This window comes from Haliotis rufescens, unplaced genomic scaffold, assembly GCF_023055435.1.
Source record: "Haliotis rufescens isolate VD_foot unplaced genomic scaffold, xgHalRufe1.0.p SCAF_18, whole genome shotgun sequence".
NCBI lineage: Eukaryota > Metazoa > Mollusca > Gastropoda > Lepetellida > Haliotidae > Haliotis > Haliotis rufescens.
In genome coordinates this window covers 19359219-19376687 of record NW_025963868.1, presented here as the reverse complement: position 1 = coordinate 19376687, position 17469 = coordinate 19359219, and the positions used below count along the sequence as shown (strand labels likewise).

Sequence of the window (17469 nt, the reverse complement as noted above, 5' to 3'; positions counted from 1 at the left end):
TGCTGACAAACCTAGAAACATAGTCGGGGCGAACCGGGATTAGAACCCACAATCAAGGGACGCAACTCTGCACAGCGAATTTCGACGCCTTAGTACTGCCATGGAACTAACATATTCAACTTCATTTCAAGTTAAAAACAACCTGCCTTTCTAAGTATCCATATCAAGGGTTGAGAAGCACACTTCATAGCACTATGCAGAGAAAAACATTTTAAGAGTGAGTGAGTGAATATGGTTTTACGTCTTTTGGAATATTACTTTCATGTTGCTGTGGGAGACTTTGCATGGCTTTGAAGTTTATCACTGTAGTGAAACCAATTAATGTGACAGACAGACAGCTCTGTACAGCGAATCGCGGCACCTTAGACTACTTACTAAAGAACAGAAAGTATTTGGTGTATACTTCGCAATGCAAAATCAATGCTTTATTCCATTTGCTGTATAGTTGAGCATTTTAATCTCATTTATAAGTATAGAAAAGAAATAAACAGAAAACCGTTACTTTAGTAACATGAAATTTAATACTCAAACATTGCTTGTCTGAGTATTTGATACACACAGTATTAGACGGTACTGTGACGTCATTGTGGCCATATACGTTGTGTATTTGTTGTTTAGCGCCGCACTCAGCAATATTCCAGCCATATGACGGCGGTCTGTAAAATAATAAAGAACAGACAATCCAGTGAGGTGAGGTGAAGTGAAATTGGGTTTAACGTCGCGTCCAAGATTATTGCACTTATATAGCGACGTGCATGCACGTGTGTGTGTGGCTGCTTGTACTAGACCGGACTGATGCCGACTTTGCCGACCAGTCCTTGCTTTAACCCCTTAATGCCGAGCGCCAGACAGGGTAACAACAAGTACCATCTTTTGACGTCTTTTGGTATGACGCGGCCGGGGATCGAACCCCGGACCTTCCACACTCAGGGCGGACGCTCTACCACTAGACCACGGAGGCGGTCCAATCCAGTGACTGACATCATGAGCATCGATCCACGCAATTGGGATACCTTGACATACATCAACCAAGTCAGGGAGCCTGACCACCTAATCCCGTTTGTCGCCTCTTCCGACTAGCATGGGTTGTTGTAGACTTATTCTAACCCATGTCTTCACGAATGCCCTATACTTTGAGCAGTGTACCGAGCTGGAATCTACTCGGACAAATCATTCCTAGTGATGTTCATTCCGCTTTGTGATGGATATGTTTTAATCTTCTTTACTTGATTCAATAATTGCCTATGGACTCAGATATGCATTAAACGCAAAGATGTATACAGTGATGAAATATATTTATGGTGATGTTGCGCTTTAACAGCAATGGTGTGCGTGCGTGCCTGCGTGCTTGCGTGCGTGCGTGCGTGCGTGCGTGCGTGCGTGCTTACGTGCGTACGTGCGCGTGTAACGTAACACAAAGATTCTTGCGGTGTCAAGCGTTGGTAAAGTGATATGTGTATTTTTTACCCAGGCAAATAGGAACATTCGAACGACATCGTGAGTAGGAGAGAGTCCATAGCCACAGCCTACATTCTAGGTCAGGAGTTACAGTGACTCAAGTCTTCACAGGTAAGAGATAACACGCTGGAAGTGCAGGGTGGTATAGGGTGAATATTGCACACTTGTTTTATATCGTGTTTCTGGTTCAGTCTTCTGTTCACATGCTAAGCTGCGGAAATACTCATCACAAGTCAGTTTCTACGTTTATCTGAGGAGGTGAGTGTGTATCTGTGACCAGGGAGTGACTAACCTCCACCAAACAGGGTGAGAGGGGAAGGTACGAATGTTATGCTTACGGTAATCTCAGTAGTGCTACCCATTATTACTGATTACTGATATTCATTTCATCAAAGACGAACTGAGCTTCCTGTTGGTACTGTTGAAGTAAGACATGCCAGGGTGTGTTGAATCTCCCCTCGTGACATGTACAGATGTCAGACGTCCAGGGACATGTTATCTATGGGCACTATCTCTCCTTGAACAACAACCACAATGGCGGACGTTTGTGATTTGTTTGAGGAAATTCGTATATCCAATACCACTGTGACCTTGATGAATTTTGTAATGTCAGTTTATCAGAGTTTTTTTATGTAATATCATTACTTACCTTTTATTATATTTATCAATAATGTCATTCATTCATTCATTCATTCATTCATTCATTCGTGTGTGTTAGGGAACATGTGTTGCTGGCATGAAGTGAATATGTCTGTTTCATGGCAATATGATCTACTTGAAGTTAGTAGTATGTTATGATCTCTGTATTAACTCTTCAACATGGCTGTGGATATTTTTGCACCTGTGCTAACAGCTGTGGTATTGTCAACGCTCATGTTGACGCGGAATTGGCTTATGGGGGAATCAAGGACAAAATCGACATCACTGTCCCGAAACGTTTTATGCACAACATGTTAACAATACACAACAAATACACAATGAGCGGAATACCTGCTCTGACAACACAAACACAGCGATGGGCGGATCTTCCAGCTCAGGCATACATGAGGTGCGCGGAGTTCCAGCTCAACCTCAGGACGTTTTCTACGAGCGGCACATCCTGCTCGAGGTCGTCCCTACACCAGCGCTCGGAATACCAAGCTGATTAACAGTGTAATGGTAACACATATATAGTAATGAAAAACAATGGACAGCTCAGGGGATGAACAATTAAGGCTATAAATGTCATACTATAAATAACAGTAATTATCGGAAGTGATATGGTAGCCTAGGTTGGCTGAAAATGCTGAAGGTTGAAAATAAATAACACATGAAATTCATTTTGAAGATAATCAAGATTTCTCGATCTGAAACACACACAGTCTGTGTTTAAAGTCTGTATTATGAGAGAAATACGACAGACAACAGGATGAGATAATTAAACAATATTGTGTGCAAACTAAACATATCAATTACAATGTCAATTAGCTAGTATGAAAGGCAATATACCAGTGTAGACGTTCACAAGAGCAAAAGGATGACACAATGAAGATGCAATACGGAATTACTGACGAGTCCTGGCGAAAGTCCCGACAGTGTACAAAACAAGTGAGGACAGGCAGAGGTGAGCCTGGAGTGTTACAATGGAGTCCACAGTACATCATGCTCATTAATTCAACTTGTAGAAAGTTCCACACGATCACTGCGCTTCATCACCTGGTCAGGTTCCTTCAACTTCTTTGATAGGCATTTAGAAGTTGGAGTACCAAATAAGGATACGATTTATGGATGAACAACTTAAATAACTTACAATTAAGAGCGACCTGTATACATACTTGTCTACCATACTCAGTATGTCACTTGCTTGATAACGGTGTTAGAACCTACACCGAAACGTCGCTATTAATTGTAATAAAGAAGTTGTTCATCCATAAATCGTATTCTTACAAAGTTACTTCAAACATCTTACTGTTTCAGCATGTGGCTGACTCCGGTGACATGGCTACTTTTGGGTGTAACTAATGTAAGTAAAGAATAAACTTATGTATCGATTTCCTTCACCAAGGTAACCCTTGGGCCCTCTGTCCCTTGTGTCACTGATGCCTCCCACAAGGCCTGGGGCCCTCTGTCCCATGTGTCACTGATGTCTCCCAAAAGGCCTGGGGCCCTCTGTCCCATGTGTCACTGATGTCTCCCACAAGGCCTGGTGCCCTCTGTCCCATGTGTTACTGATGTCTCCCATAAGGCCTGAGAGCCTCTGTCCCATGTGTCACTGATGTCTCCCACAAGGCCTGGGACCCTCTGTCCCATGTGTCACTGATGTCTCCCACAAGGCCTGGGGCCCTCTGTCCCATGTGTCACTGATGCCTCCCACAAGGCCTGGGACCCTCTGTCCCATGTGTCACTGATGTCTCCCACAAGGCCTGGGACCCTCTGTCCCAAGTGTCACTGATGTCTCCCACAAGGCCAGATGCCCTCTGTCCCATGTGTTACTGATGTCTCCCACAAGGCCTGGGGCCCTCTGTCCCATGTGTCACTGATGTCTCCCACAAGGCCTGGGACCCTCTGTCCCATGTGTTACTGATGTCTCCCACAAGGCCTGGGGCCCTCTGTCCCATGTGTCACTGATGTCTCCCACAAGGCCCGGGGCCCTCTGTCCCATGTGTCACTGATGTCTCCCACAAGGCCTAGGGCCCTCTGTCCCATGTGTCACTGATGTCTCCCAAAAGGCCTGGGCCCTCTGTCCCATGTGTCAATGATGCCTCCCCAAAGGCCTGGGACCCTCTGTCCCATGTGTCACTGATGTCTCCCACAAGGCCTGGGACCCTCTGTCCCATGTGTTACTGATGTCTCCCACAAGGCCTGGGGCCCTCTGTCCCATGTGTCACTGATGTCTCCCACAAGGCCCGGGGCCCTCTGTCCCATGTGTCACTGATGTCTCCCACAAGGCCTAGGGCCCTCTGTCCCATGTGTCACTGATGTCTCCCAAAAGGCCTGGGCCCTCTGTCCCATGTGTCAATGATGCCTCCCCAAAGGCCTGGGACCCTCTGTCCCATGTGTCACTGATGTCTCCCACAAGGCCTGGGCCCTCTGTCCCATGTGTCACTGATGTCTCCCACAAGTCCTGGGAACCTCTTTCCCGTGTGTCACTGATGTCTCCCACAAGGCCTGGGACCCTCTGTCCCGTGTGTCACTGATGCCTCCAACAAGGCCTGGGACCCTCTGTCCCATGTGTCACTGATGTCTCCCACAAGGCCTGGGGCCCTCTGTCCCATGTGTTACTGATGTCCCCCATAAGGCCTGAGAGCCTCTGTCCCATGTGTCACTGATGTCTCCCACAAGGCCTGGGACCCTCTGTCCCATGTGTCACTGATGTCTCCCACAAGGCCCGGGGCCATCTCTCCCGTGTGTCACTGATGTCTCCCACAAGGCCTGGGGCCCTCTGTCCCATGTGTCACTGATGTCTCCCACAAGGCCCGGAGCCCTCTGTCCCATGTGTCACTGATGTCTCCCACAAGGCCTGGGAGCCTCTGTCCCAAGTGTCACTGATGTCTCCCACAAGGCCTGGTGCCCTCTGTCCCTTGTGTCACTGATGTCTCCCACAAGGCCCGGGGCCCTCTGTCCCATGTGTCACTGATGTCTCCCACAAGGCCTGGGGCCCTCTGTCCCATGTGTCACTGATGTCTCCCACAAGGCCTGGTGCCCTCTGTCCCATGTGTCACTGATGTCTCCCACAAGGCCTGATGCCCTCTGTCCCATGTGTCACTGATGTCTCCCATAAGGCCTGAGAGCCTCTGTCCCATGTGTCACTGATGCCTCCCACAAGGCCTGGTGCCCTCTGTCCCATGTGTCACTGATGCCTCGAAAGTCAACTGATGCCTTGAGAGTCAACATATGGTGTTTAGGTTTCAATGTGAGGTTGCGTGTTTACATTACATGAAATAATAACTTAACCAAACATGCAGGTGTACTGTGATATGAGGTTAAAATATATTATATATCTACGCCTGTGAAATGAAATTGAAAGATCTATTGTTTCCTATAGCCCATGTATTGACGTGACGCTTAAAGGGCAAGTTCACACGGAAATGAACCTATTTTTCTTGAACTTTTTCCACATTAAAAGTGTTAACCTAGAAGTGTCATAGACAAAAATATAAAAATATCACAATTTATTAACATATTTTTCGCATTAAAACGATTTATATTTTTCACATTTACCAAGTGTTCTATTTCCACAACAAAAACACCATGGCTTATGCCCCTTGCAATATGACGTCATTGGTGCCAATTGATAAACATTATGACGTCATCATGCTTTGTTAGAGCCGCTTCACGTGGTGTAGGTACAGGTGTGTGATTCTAGCGTCTCAGATGCCAGCCAGCATAGTGTTATGCTGAGTCATCACTGCGCCGGAATGTGTCGTAGGCCATGTTGTTTTACGGCAAACTGGTACTTGATATCTTTTGCGTTGAGAATAGACAGGGACCCAGTTGAATTGGCACCAATTACGTCATAATCTAAGGGGGATAACTCAGGCCTGTTTAGCTCGAAAAACGAAGGCCTCATAACGGCATATCATTTTCACACTATTGTGAGCTTCCTACTTTCACTGTGAAAAAATTGAGTGTTTATTTTCAAACACAGATACTAATTAATTCTAAAATTTCGTTTTGTTTAGAAAAAGATAAAAAGTTATTTTTGCGTGTACACTTCCCCTTTAAACAAAATATATGTTGGTACTGAGTTTTTTGTTGTAGGTCTTTGCAGTAGCCACTCAGACGCCACCTCTCACCATACGTTAGTTCATGCAACGCTTGCTTCCATGCCAAAATAAAGTTATATGTCTCGTTACAACATTTTACATAAGGTAATCGGTATAACCAGAGTAGTGATAAGTGCTATACTTTAATGGAGATGATTATATCATCACTTGCCAAAGATAGAAAAAATAGTTCCTCAGAAATAACATAATTATGTAATTCTTCGAAAACATTGAAATTATAATCTATTGGATGGGTTCTCTTGGCCATTGTGTGTCCTCAACGTGTGTACACATAGAATGACCTGGCAGACGCAGACTTGAACAGATGTTACATGTTATTCATTTCATACATTACACTGTTTTCCATTGTTTCCATTTCCACTCCAACCCGCTGCACTTACCATCGTGGTATAGCTGGCGGGTGGCGTTGGCACGTAGTAATATAATACAATGTTATGTAACATATTTTATGCTTCAGAATGTCTCTCAAATGGTAGTATAAACATAACACAGAAGAAGACTTACGATGCCGAGATATTTGTGGTTGGAAACTTTCCCAGTTGTTCGGATGCTATGCGACACTTCAGACTTGACTCTGGGAACCATTTGCTGAACACATCATGTAACGTAAGGCGCCATGCTTGAATTCATAGCATCATTTAAAACTTATACAGGGAATTAAATGCATTCCTCAACGTAGAAATACACCTTTTGATAGTAAATGTTATTGACCAATTCAGTTTCTTTACAACAACACATGAAGACACAGAGCTATTCTGGTGACAGTGGTGGCTCATTGGGCGTGGTTCGAATCCCAGATTCGCCCAAGTAATGGTCCCCGGTTTGCCACCGTCCCAGCCGGGGTCGCTTCAACGACGTGGAAAACCTCTATGACAAGATTTACAACAGGAAACTGTTTGTTGACTGTTCAAAATGTTAACAATGAAAGCAAAGATTGACAGTATAAGAAATTGTTGAGCACACAACATAGCTCAGCACTGGGGGTGTACTACCGTTCACAGGTGACACTTCATACCCCGCCAATCATTCAGCAGCTTGTAGACCAATTGCAAACCAATGGCTGCGGATGTGTGCATCTGGCTGAATAAATAGAATAGCCAGACATACTAGTCTCTATAACAATCTAATATGAGTGGGTAATGGTGTGTGTGTGGGGGGGGTGGGGGGGGGGGGGGGGGGGGGGGGGGGGTGGGGGGTGGGGTGGGGGGGTGGGGGGTGGGGGGGGGTGGGGGGAGGGGGTTGGGGGGGGGGTGGGGGGGTTGGGGGTGGGGGGGTGTCATATAAACTAAACTATTGCAATGGTATTGGCATAGTTCCAGTACCGCAAAAGTCCGTGTTATGAGGTGAGGTACAAATTATATCGCAGAGGTTAACCCAGTAATCGTTACGTCCAGAACTAACTTGTTAGATCAGTAAATGACCACAAAAGATCAACGTCAATAAGTTATACTGACACACAATAAATGAGGCAATACAGTTGGTCAAATGAGTTGTAGCAGCAACAGGTAACGAGCCCTATAGCAGCTCCCAAATGTTCCAAATATTGCCACTGTTGAATGTCTTGAAAGAGGCCAGGCAAAATATTTGAATCCAGAATAGGTTTGGGAAACAAGACAGGTCGAAAAGTCTTCGAAACGTCCCCTTGATGCTCTTTTATATAGATACAGCCATCCTTCTAAAACTATCCCTTCCGGAAACGTACTATTAGCTTGCCATGTACATGCCATAAGGGCAGATAACTCTTGTTCTACCACAAAACCATCTTGAAAACTCCACTGTTGTCCGCAGTCTGTTCATAACAACATTTGGTATTCTATCGGATTGGGTTAAGTCAGTGCATGATATTACCATTGGTACACTCTCTTTAAAATCAAATCTTAGTTCTCGCTACCTCTCGAATGGTCGGATGAAAGGTGATTGTGACGTGACCTATTATGGCATGTCCTCAGATCTTTGTTAAGCGGTAGCGAGAACTAACAGTTGATTTTAATTAGACTGTCATTGGTTAGATGCACAAATCGAAAAATAGGAAACAGAATAAACCCATTCTGTCCCTGCCAGCTGTCATCCAAAGTCTGGCTGTCCGACATGAAAGGTTTGTAGTTGTTCCCACTACAAGGCCTCAAATAGCATGACCATTACATGTAAGCATCACTACAGTAACTGTTTGATCGAAGAACTTGGTACAAGTGACATATTACGTAATGCCACATACAAGTCCAGTATGTTAACTAGAGAAGACATCTGCCTAAACCACACACCAGTACTATCGGCAGACACGCCCATTCCTCTGCTGCACTGGATTCCAAAACATCACAAAGATCCGTACAAAGAGAGCTATATTGCTGTACCACCAAATCACTGTCTCCAAGATGAACAATAATCAAGGAAGGACTTTCTGTATATTCACAGGCAGTATTTGAGATGAGTAGTTTCTCAAAAATGCAAATGAATTCAGAAAAGAACCAAGTACTATCTAATTGTAAATATGTGTTTCCTATGAAGTATTTATGGCAAAACTGTAGATCTTAAAAATAGAGCACGTTTAGTAACGAAAATGTTATTTCATGCCACATTGTCATAGTAAAGTTTATCTACGTAAGAATATATGAAGACTTGTTTCATAAACAATGAGTTCATTTAGCCATATTATTGTAGCGAGAACATATATGAACGTGTACAAGAATGTCAGAGTGTTGAACATACTTGGATTTGGGTCATGCTGTTGCAGTCGCTGAAGCTAATGGCAGTCTTGTGAATGCCGTGCATGCTCTAACACGACGTTCTATTTAACCAGGGCACGACTGGGTATGTCCTAGAGGTACTGAATTTCACCCAGACCACACACAGACCAGGCTTCACCTCGACAGTGTACAACGTCAACTGTACTTCTAACGTAACAGGCAACGCAAGTGTATTTACACTGGTAAACACAACGTGAGCAAGACTTAAACTCATTCTTTTGCGAATTGACCATTTTTGTTTCTTTTTCTTTAAAGAGATTTTAGTTTACTACAGGCGGAGAACAGCTGTCGTGAGATGAGCAATGATTTTATGTGTATAGGTCTGTCCAAATGCGTCTCTATGTTGAATTGCCATATTCCAGCTGTGTTGACGACCAAGCTTATATACCGGACAGGGGGGGCAAGGGGGGGGGGGGGGGGGGGGGGGAGCTTTGGTTCTGAAATGAAACCAGTGCAGAAATGAATTTGCATGTGTCACCTAAAGGAATGTCGCCAGTGTTAGTAACACAAGGTCTCAAATCGACGTTTATGACGTGTGACAAGGTTAAATAAATGTAATATGTGTCAAGCGGTATGATCTATGTCTTATGTGTCACACTGTGTGATCTATGTCTTATGTTCCACAAAGTGTGATCACAGTATTATGTGTCACACTGTGTGATCTAAGTATTATGTGTAGCACTGTGTGATCTCTGTCTTATGTGTCACACGATGTGATCTATGTCTTACGTGTCACACTGTGTGATCTATGTTTTATGTGTCACGTGGTGTGATCTATCTCTCATCTGTCACACGATGTGATCTATGTCTTATGTGTCGGACCGTGTGATCTATGTCGTATGTGTCACAAGATGTGATCTATTTCGTATGTGTCACCAGGTGTGATCTGTGTTTATGTGTCACACTGTGTGATCTCTGTCGTATGTGTCACACTGTGTGATCTAAGTATTATGTGTAGCACTGTGTGATCTCTGTCTTATGTGTCACGTGGTGTGATCTATCTCTCATCTGTCACACGATGTGATCTATGTCTTATATGTCAAACAGTATAATCTATGTCTTATGTGTGACAAGATGTGATCTATGTCTTATGTGTCGGACGGTGTGATCTATGTCGTATGTGTCACGTGGTGTGATCTATATCTTATGTGTCGCACTGTTTTATCTCTGTCTTATGTGTCACACTGTGTGATCTAAGTATTATGTGTAGCACTGTGTAATCTCTGTCTTATGTGTCACACTGTGTGATCTATGTCGTATGTGTCACAAGATGTGATCTATTTCGTATGTGTCACCAAGTGTGATCTGTGTTTATGTGTCAAACGGTGTGATCTGTGTTTATGTGTCACATGGTGTGATCTGTGTCTTATGTGTCACACTGTGTGATCTATGTCTTATGTGTCTAGTGGTGTGATCTATCTCTCATCTGTCACACGATGTGATCTATGTCTTATATGTCAAACAGTATAATCTATGTCTTATGTGTGACAAGATGTGATCTATGTCTTATGTGTCGGACGGTGTGATCTATGTCGTATGTGTCACGTGGTGTGATCTATATCTTATGTGTCACACTGTTTTATCTCTGTCTTATGTGTCACACTGTGTGATCTAAGTATTATGTGTAGCACTGTGTAATCTCTGTCTTATGTGTCACACTGTGTGATCTATGTCTTATGTGTCACACTGTGTGATCTCTGTCTTACGTGTCACGCGGTTTGATCTATGTCTTTTGTGTCACGCGGTATGATCTATGGCTCATGTATTACAAAGTGTCATATGTCTTATGTGTCACACTGTGTGATCTAAGTATTATGTGTAGCACTGTGTGATCTATGTCTTATGTGTCACACGATGTGATATATGTCTTATGTGTCACACTGTGTGATCTAAGTATTATGTGTAGCACTGTCTTATGTGTCAAACAGTATGATCTATACCTTATGTGTCACGCGGAGTGATCTATGTCTTTTGTGTCACGCGGTGTGATCTATGGCTCATGTATTACAAATGTCATATGTCTTATGTGTCAAACAGTATGATCTATACCTTATGTGTCACGCGGAGTGATCTATGTCTTTTGTGTCACGCGGTGTGATCTATGGCTCATGTATTACAAAGTGTCATATGTCTTATGTGTCACACCATGTGAGCTATGTCTTACGTGTCACGCTGTGTGATCTATGTTTTATGTGTCACGTGGTGTGATCTATCTCTCATCTGTCACACGATGTGATCTATGTCTTATGTGTCGGACCGTGTGATCTATGTCGTATGTGTCACAAGATGTGATCTATTTCGTATGTGTCACCAGGTGTGATCTGTGTTTATGTGTCACACTGTGTGATCTATGTCGTATGTGTCACACTGTGTGATCTAAGTATTATGTGTAGCACTGTGTGATCTCTGTCTTATGTGTCACGTGGTGTGATCTATCTCTCATCTGTCACACGATGTGATCTATGTCTTATATGTCAAACAGTATAATCTATGTCGTATGTGTCACAAGATGTGATCTATTTCGTATGTGTCACCAAGTGTGATCTGTGTTTATGTGTCAAACGGTGTGATCTGTGTTTATGTGTCACATGGTGTGATCTGTGTCTTATGTGTCACACTGTGTGATCTATGTCTTATGTGTCTAGTGGTGTGATCTATCTCTCATCTGTCACACGATGTGATCTATGTCTTATATGTCAAACAGTATAATCTATGTCTTATGTGTGACAAGATGTGATCTATGTCTTATGTGTCGGACGGTGTGATCTATGTCGTATGTGTCACGTGGTGTGATCTATATCTTATGTGTCACACTGTTTTATCTCTGTCTTATGTGTCACACTGTGTGATCTAAGTATTATGTGTAGCACTGTGTAATCTCTGTCTTATGTGTCACACTGTGTGATCTATGTCTTATGTGTCACACTGTGTGATCTCTGTCTTACGTGTCACGCGGTTTGATCTATGTCTTTTGTGTCACGCGGTGTGATCTATGGCTCATGTATTACAAAGTGTCATATGTCTTATGTGTCACACTGTGTGATCTAAGTATTATGTGTAGCACTGTGTGATCTATGTCTTATGTGTCACACGATGTGATATATGTCTTATGTGTCACACTGTGTGATCTAAGTATTATGTGTAGCACTGTCTTATGTGTCAAACAGTATGATCTATACCTTATGTGTCACGCGGAGTGATCTATGTCTTTTGTGTCACGCGGTGTGATCTATGGCTCATGTATTACAAATGTCATATGTCTTATGTGTCAAACAGTATGATCTATACCTTATGTGTCACGCGGAGTGATCTATGTCTTTTGTGTCACGCGGTGTGATCTATGGCTCATGTATTACAAAGTGTCATATGTCTTATGTGTCACACCATGTGAGCTATGTCTTATGTGTCACACGGTGTGATCTATTTCATATGTGTCACGCGGTGTGATCTAAGTATTATGTGTCACACAGTATGATCTATATCTTATGTGTCACACGGTATGATCAATGTTTGATGTGTCACACGGTGTGATCTCTGTCTTATGTATCACACAGTATAATCTCTGTCTTTTATGTCACACTGTGTGATCTATGTCTTATGTGTCACGCGGTTTGATCTGTGTCGTACGTGTCTCACTGTGTGATCTAACTATTTTGTGTAGCACTGTGTGATCTATGTCTTATGTGCCACAAAGTGTGATCTATGTCTATGTCTACGTCGACTGACTGACTGACTGACTGTCCGACTGACTGACTGACTGACTGACTGACTGACTGTCCGACTGACTGACTGACTGACTGACTGACTGACTGTCCGACTGACTGACTGACTGACTGACTGACTGTCCGACTGACTGTCCGACTGACTGTCCGACTGACTGTCCGACTGACTGACTGTCCGACTGACTGACTGACTGACTGACTGACTGTCCGACTGAATGACTGACCTCTCAATCAGTGACATGAGTAGTTCTATATAATTGTTTTCAGTAGTGATTCTGTTACAGCTGTAACAGTCAGTCAGCGTGGTAGTCAAATCCGGCTGTAGACCTGTATCTGTAGATCTGTCATTGTTAGTTTGTTAGTTTGTTCCCACATAGGCGGTATTTCCTATTTAACTGTTCAGTAGATGCGTGATGTGTTTACAGGGAGAGCCTCCTACATGCTTGTCCCCACGCTGTGTGAACCCTATCCTACTGCCAACTCGTCAGTCAGACTCTCACTACTGCACTGCGATCAAAAAGGGTAAGTGGGTAAGGTGCTAGATGGGTCTGCTGTATATGAAAGGAAATAATGTGTTTAATTTACATTTACACGATTGTGAGTGAGTTGATGTGGTGTGGCAAGCTACGAGTTCAACAAGTCAGAGATCAGCATCATTTTCAAACTGGTAGCGCATTTAAACTTGGGGCGAACTTCAAGCATGCACCCATATCATGCTGAAAGAATCTATCACTTACCCATTATCTACCAAGAGTCACTAGGTTAGAGTAACAGGTGGAAAAGCATTTGTCAGTTACGAGCATACAGACGGGGGTAAACCTTACACTATTTACTATAAATTGTCCACATCCTTACTCTAACAACACCTACACGTGAACCCGTGTGTTGTATAGCAAGACCCACACGTGAACCCGTGTGTTTTATAACAACACCCACACAAAGGAATGTGTTTTATAGCAACACCCACACGTGAAGCAGTGTGTTTTATAGCAACACCCACACGTGAACCAATGTGTTTTATAGCAACACCCACACGTGAAGCAGTGTGTTTTATAGCAACACCCACACGTGAACCCGTGTTTTATAGCAACACCCACACGTGAACCAGTGTGTTTTATAGCAACACCCACACGTGAACCCGTGTTTTATAGCAACACCCACACGTGAACCAGTGTGTTTTATAGCAACACCCACACGTGAAGCAGTGTGTTTTATAGCAACACCCACACGTGAACCAGTGTGTTTTATAACAACACCTACACGTGAACCCGTGTGTTTTATAGCAACACCTACTCGTGAACCCGTGTGTTTTATAGCAACACCTACACGTGAACCAGTGTGTTTTATAACACCTACACATGAAGCAGTGTGTTTTATAGCAACACCTACACGTGAACCCGTGTGTTTTATAGCAACACCTACACATGAACCAGTGTGTTTAATGGCAACTCCTACACGTGAAGCAGTATGTTTTATAGCAACACCTACACGTGAACCCGTGTGTTTTATAGCAACACCTACACGTGAACCAGTGTGTTTTATAGCAACACCTACACGTGAACCCGTGTGTTTTATAACAACACCTACACGTGAACTCGTGTGTTTTATAACACCTACACGTGAAGCAGTGTGTTTTATAGCAACACCCACACGTGAACCCGTGTGTTTTAAAGCAACACCCACACGTGAACCAGTGTGTTTTACAGCAACACCTACACATGAACCAGTGTGTTTTATAGCAACACCCACACGTGAAGCAGTGTGTTTTATAACACCTACACGTGAAGCAGTGTGTTTTATAGCAACACCTACATGTGAACCCGTGTGTTTTATAGCAACACCTACACGTGAACCAGTGTGTTTTACAGCAACACCTACACGTGAACCCGTGTGTTTTATAACAACACCTACACGTGAACCCGTGTGTTTTATAACAACACTTACACGTGAACCCGTGTGTTTTATAGCAACACCTACACGTGAACCCGTGTGTTTTATAGCAACACCTACACGTGAACCCGTGTGTTTTATAGCAACACCCACACGTGAACCAGTGTGTTTTATAACAACACCCACACGTGAACCCGTGTGTTTTATAACACCTACACGTGAAGCAGTGTGTTTTATAGCAACACCCACACGTGAACCCGTGTGTTTTATAGCAACACCTACACGTGAAGCAGTGTGTTTTATAACACCCACACGTGAAGCAGTGTGTTTTATAGCAACACCTACACGTGAACCCGTGTGTTTTATAGCAACACCTACACATGAACCAGTGTGTTTTATAGCAACACCCACACGTGAAGCAGTGTGTTTTATAACACCTACACGTGAACCCGTGTGTTTTATAGCAACACCTACACGTGAACCCGTGTGTTTTATAGCAACACCTACACGTGAACCAGTGTGTTTTATAGCAACACCTACACGTGAACCCGTGTGTTTTATAACAACACCTACACGTGAACCCGTGTGTTTTATAACAACACCTACACGTGAAGCAGTGTGTTTTATGGTAACACCTACACGTGAACCCGTGTGTTTTATAGCAACACCTACACGTGAACCAGTGTGTTTAATGGCAACTCCTACACGTGAAGCAGTATGTTTTATAACAACACCTACACGTGAACCCGTGTGTTTTATAACACCTACACGTGAAGCAGTATGTTTTATAGCAACACCCACACGTGAACCCGTGTGTTTTATAACACCTACACGTGAAGCAGTGTGTTTTATAGCAACACCTACACGTGAACCCGTGTGTTTTATAGCAACACCCACACGTGAAGCAGTGTGTTTTATAACACCTACACGTGAACCCGTGTGTTTTACAGCAACACCTACACATGAACCAGTGTGTTTTATAGCAACACCCACACGTGAAGCAGTGTGTTTTATAACACCTACACGTGAAGCAGTGTGTTTTATAGCAACACCTAAACGTGAACCCGTGTGTTTTATAGCAACACCTACACGTGAACCAGTGTGTTTTACAGCAACACCTACACGTGAACCCGTGTGTTTTATAACAACACCTACACGTGAACCCGTGTGTTTTATAACAACACCTACACGTGAACCCGTGTGTTTTATAGCAACACCTACACGTGAACCCGTGTGTTTTATAGCAACACCTACACGTGAACCAGTGTTTTTTATAGCAACACCCACACAAGAACCCGTGTGTTTTATAACAACACCCACACGTGAACCCGTGTGTTTTATAGCAACACCTACACGTGAACCAGTGTGTTTTATAACACCTACACGTGAAGCAGTGTGTTTTATAGCAACACCTACACGTGAACCTGTGTGTTTTATAGCAACACCTACACATGAACCAGTGTGTTTTATAGCAACACCCACACGTGAAGCAGTGTGTTTTATAACACCTACACGTGAACCCGTGTGTTTTATAGAAACACCTACACGTGAACCCGTGTGTTTTATAGCAACACCTACACGTGAAGCAGTGTGTTTTATAGCAACCCCTACACGTGAACCCGTGTGTTTTATAACAACACCTACACGTGAACCCGTGTGTTTTAACAACAACACCTACACGTGAACCCGTGTGTTTTATAGCAACACCTACACGTGAACCCGTGTGTTTTATAGCAACACCTACACGTGAACCAGTGTGTTTAATGGCAACTCCTACACGTGAAGCAGTATGTTTTATAACAACACCTACACGTGAACCCGTGTGTTTTATAACACCTACACGTGAAGCAGTATGTTTTATAGCAACACCCACACGTGAACCCGTGTGTTTTATAACACCTACACGTGAAGCAGTGTGTTTTATAGCAACACCTACACGTGAACCAGTGTGTTTTATAGCAACACCCACACGTGAAGCAGTGTGTTTTATAACACCTACACGTGAACCAGTGTGTTTTATAGCAACACCTACACGTGAACCCTAGTGTTTTATAGCAACACCTACACATGAACCAGTGTGTTTTATAGCAACACCCACACGTGAAGCAGTGTGTTTTATAACACCTACACGTGAAGCAGTGTGTTTTATAGCAACACCTACACGTGAACCCTAGTGTTTTATAGCAACACCTACACATGAACCAGTGTGTTTTATAGCAACACCCACACGTGAAGCAGTGTGTTTTATAACACCTACACGTGAACCCGTGTGTTTTATAGCAACACCTACACGTGAACCCTAGTGTTTTATAGCAACACCTACACGTGAACCCGTGTGTTTTATAGCAACACCTACACGTGAACCCGTGTGTTTTATAGCAACACCTACACGTGAACCCGTGTGTTTTATAGCAACACCTACACGTGAACCAGTGTGTTTAATGGCAACTCCTACACGTGAAGCAGTATGTTTTATAACAACACCTACACGTGAACCCGTGTGTTTTATAGCAACACCTACACGTGAACCAGTGTGTTTTATAGCAACACCAACACGTGAACCCGTGTGTTTTATAACAACATCCACACGTGAACCCGTGTGTTTTATAACACCTACACGTGAAGCAGTGTGTTTTATAGCAACACCTACACGTGAACCCGTGTGTTTTATAGCAACACCTACACATGAACCAGTGTGTTTTATAGCAACACCCACACGTGAAGCAGTGTGTTTTATAACACCTACACGTGAAGCAGTGTGTTTTAAAGCAATACCTACACGTGAACCCGTGTGTTTTATAGCAACACCTACACGTGAACCAGTGTGTTTTACAGCAACACCTACACGTGAACCCGTGTGTTTTATAACAACACCTACACGTGAACCCG

General features: G+C 43.5%; 1 protein-coding gene and 1 long non-coding RNA gene across 3 annotated transcripts in view; both read left to right on the top strand.

Moving 5' to 3' along the window:
- LOC124125313 (zonadhesin-like) overlaps positions 1–17469 on the top strand; it is a 345476-nt gene that overhangs the window by 166254 nt on the left and 161753 nt on the right. The gene's annotated exons all lie outside the window — the stretch shown is intronic.
- Positions 1534–17469, top strand: part of LOC124125310 — a 58977-nt gene continuing 43041 nt past the window's right edge. Inside the window, exons 1-6 of one of the 2 annotated variants that reach the window (XR_007221856.1) lie at positions 1534–1569; positions 3415–3460; positions 6199–6238; positions 6682–6830; positions 9022–9161; positions 13116–13212. This is a non-coding gene — a long non-coding RNA (uncharacterized LOC124125310). The other variant, XR_007221855.1, reaches the window with a different exon arrangement.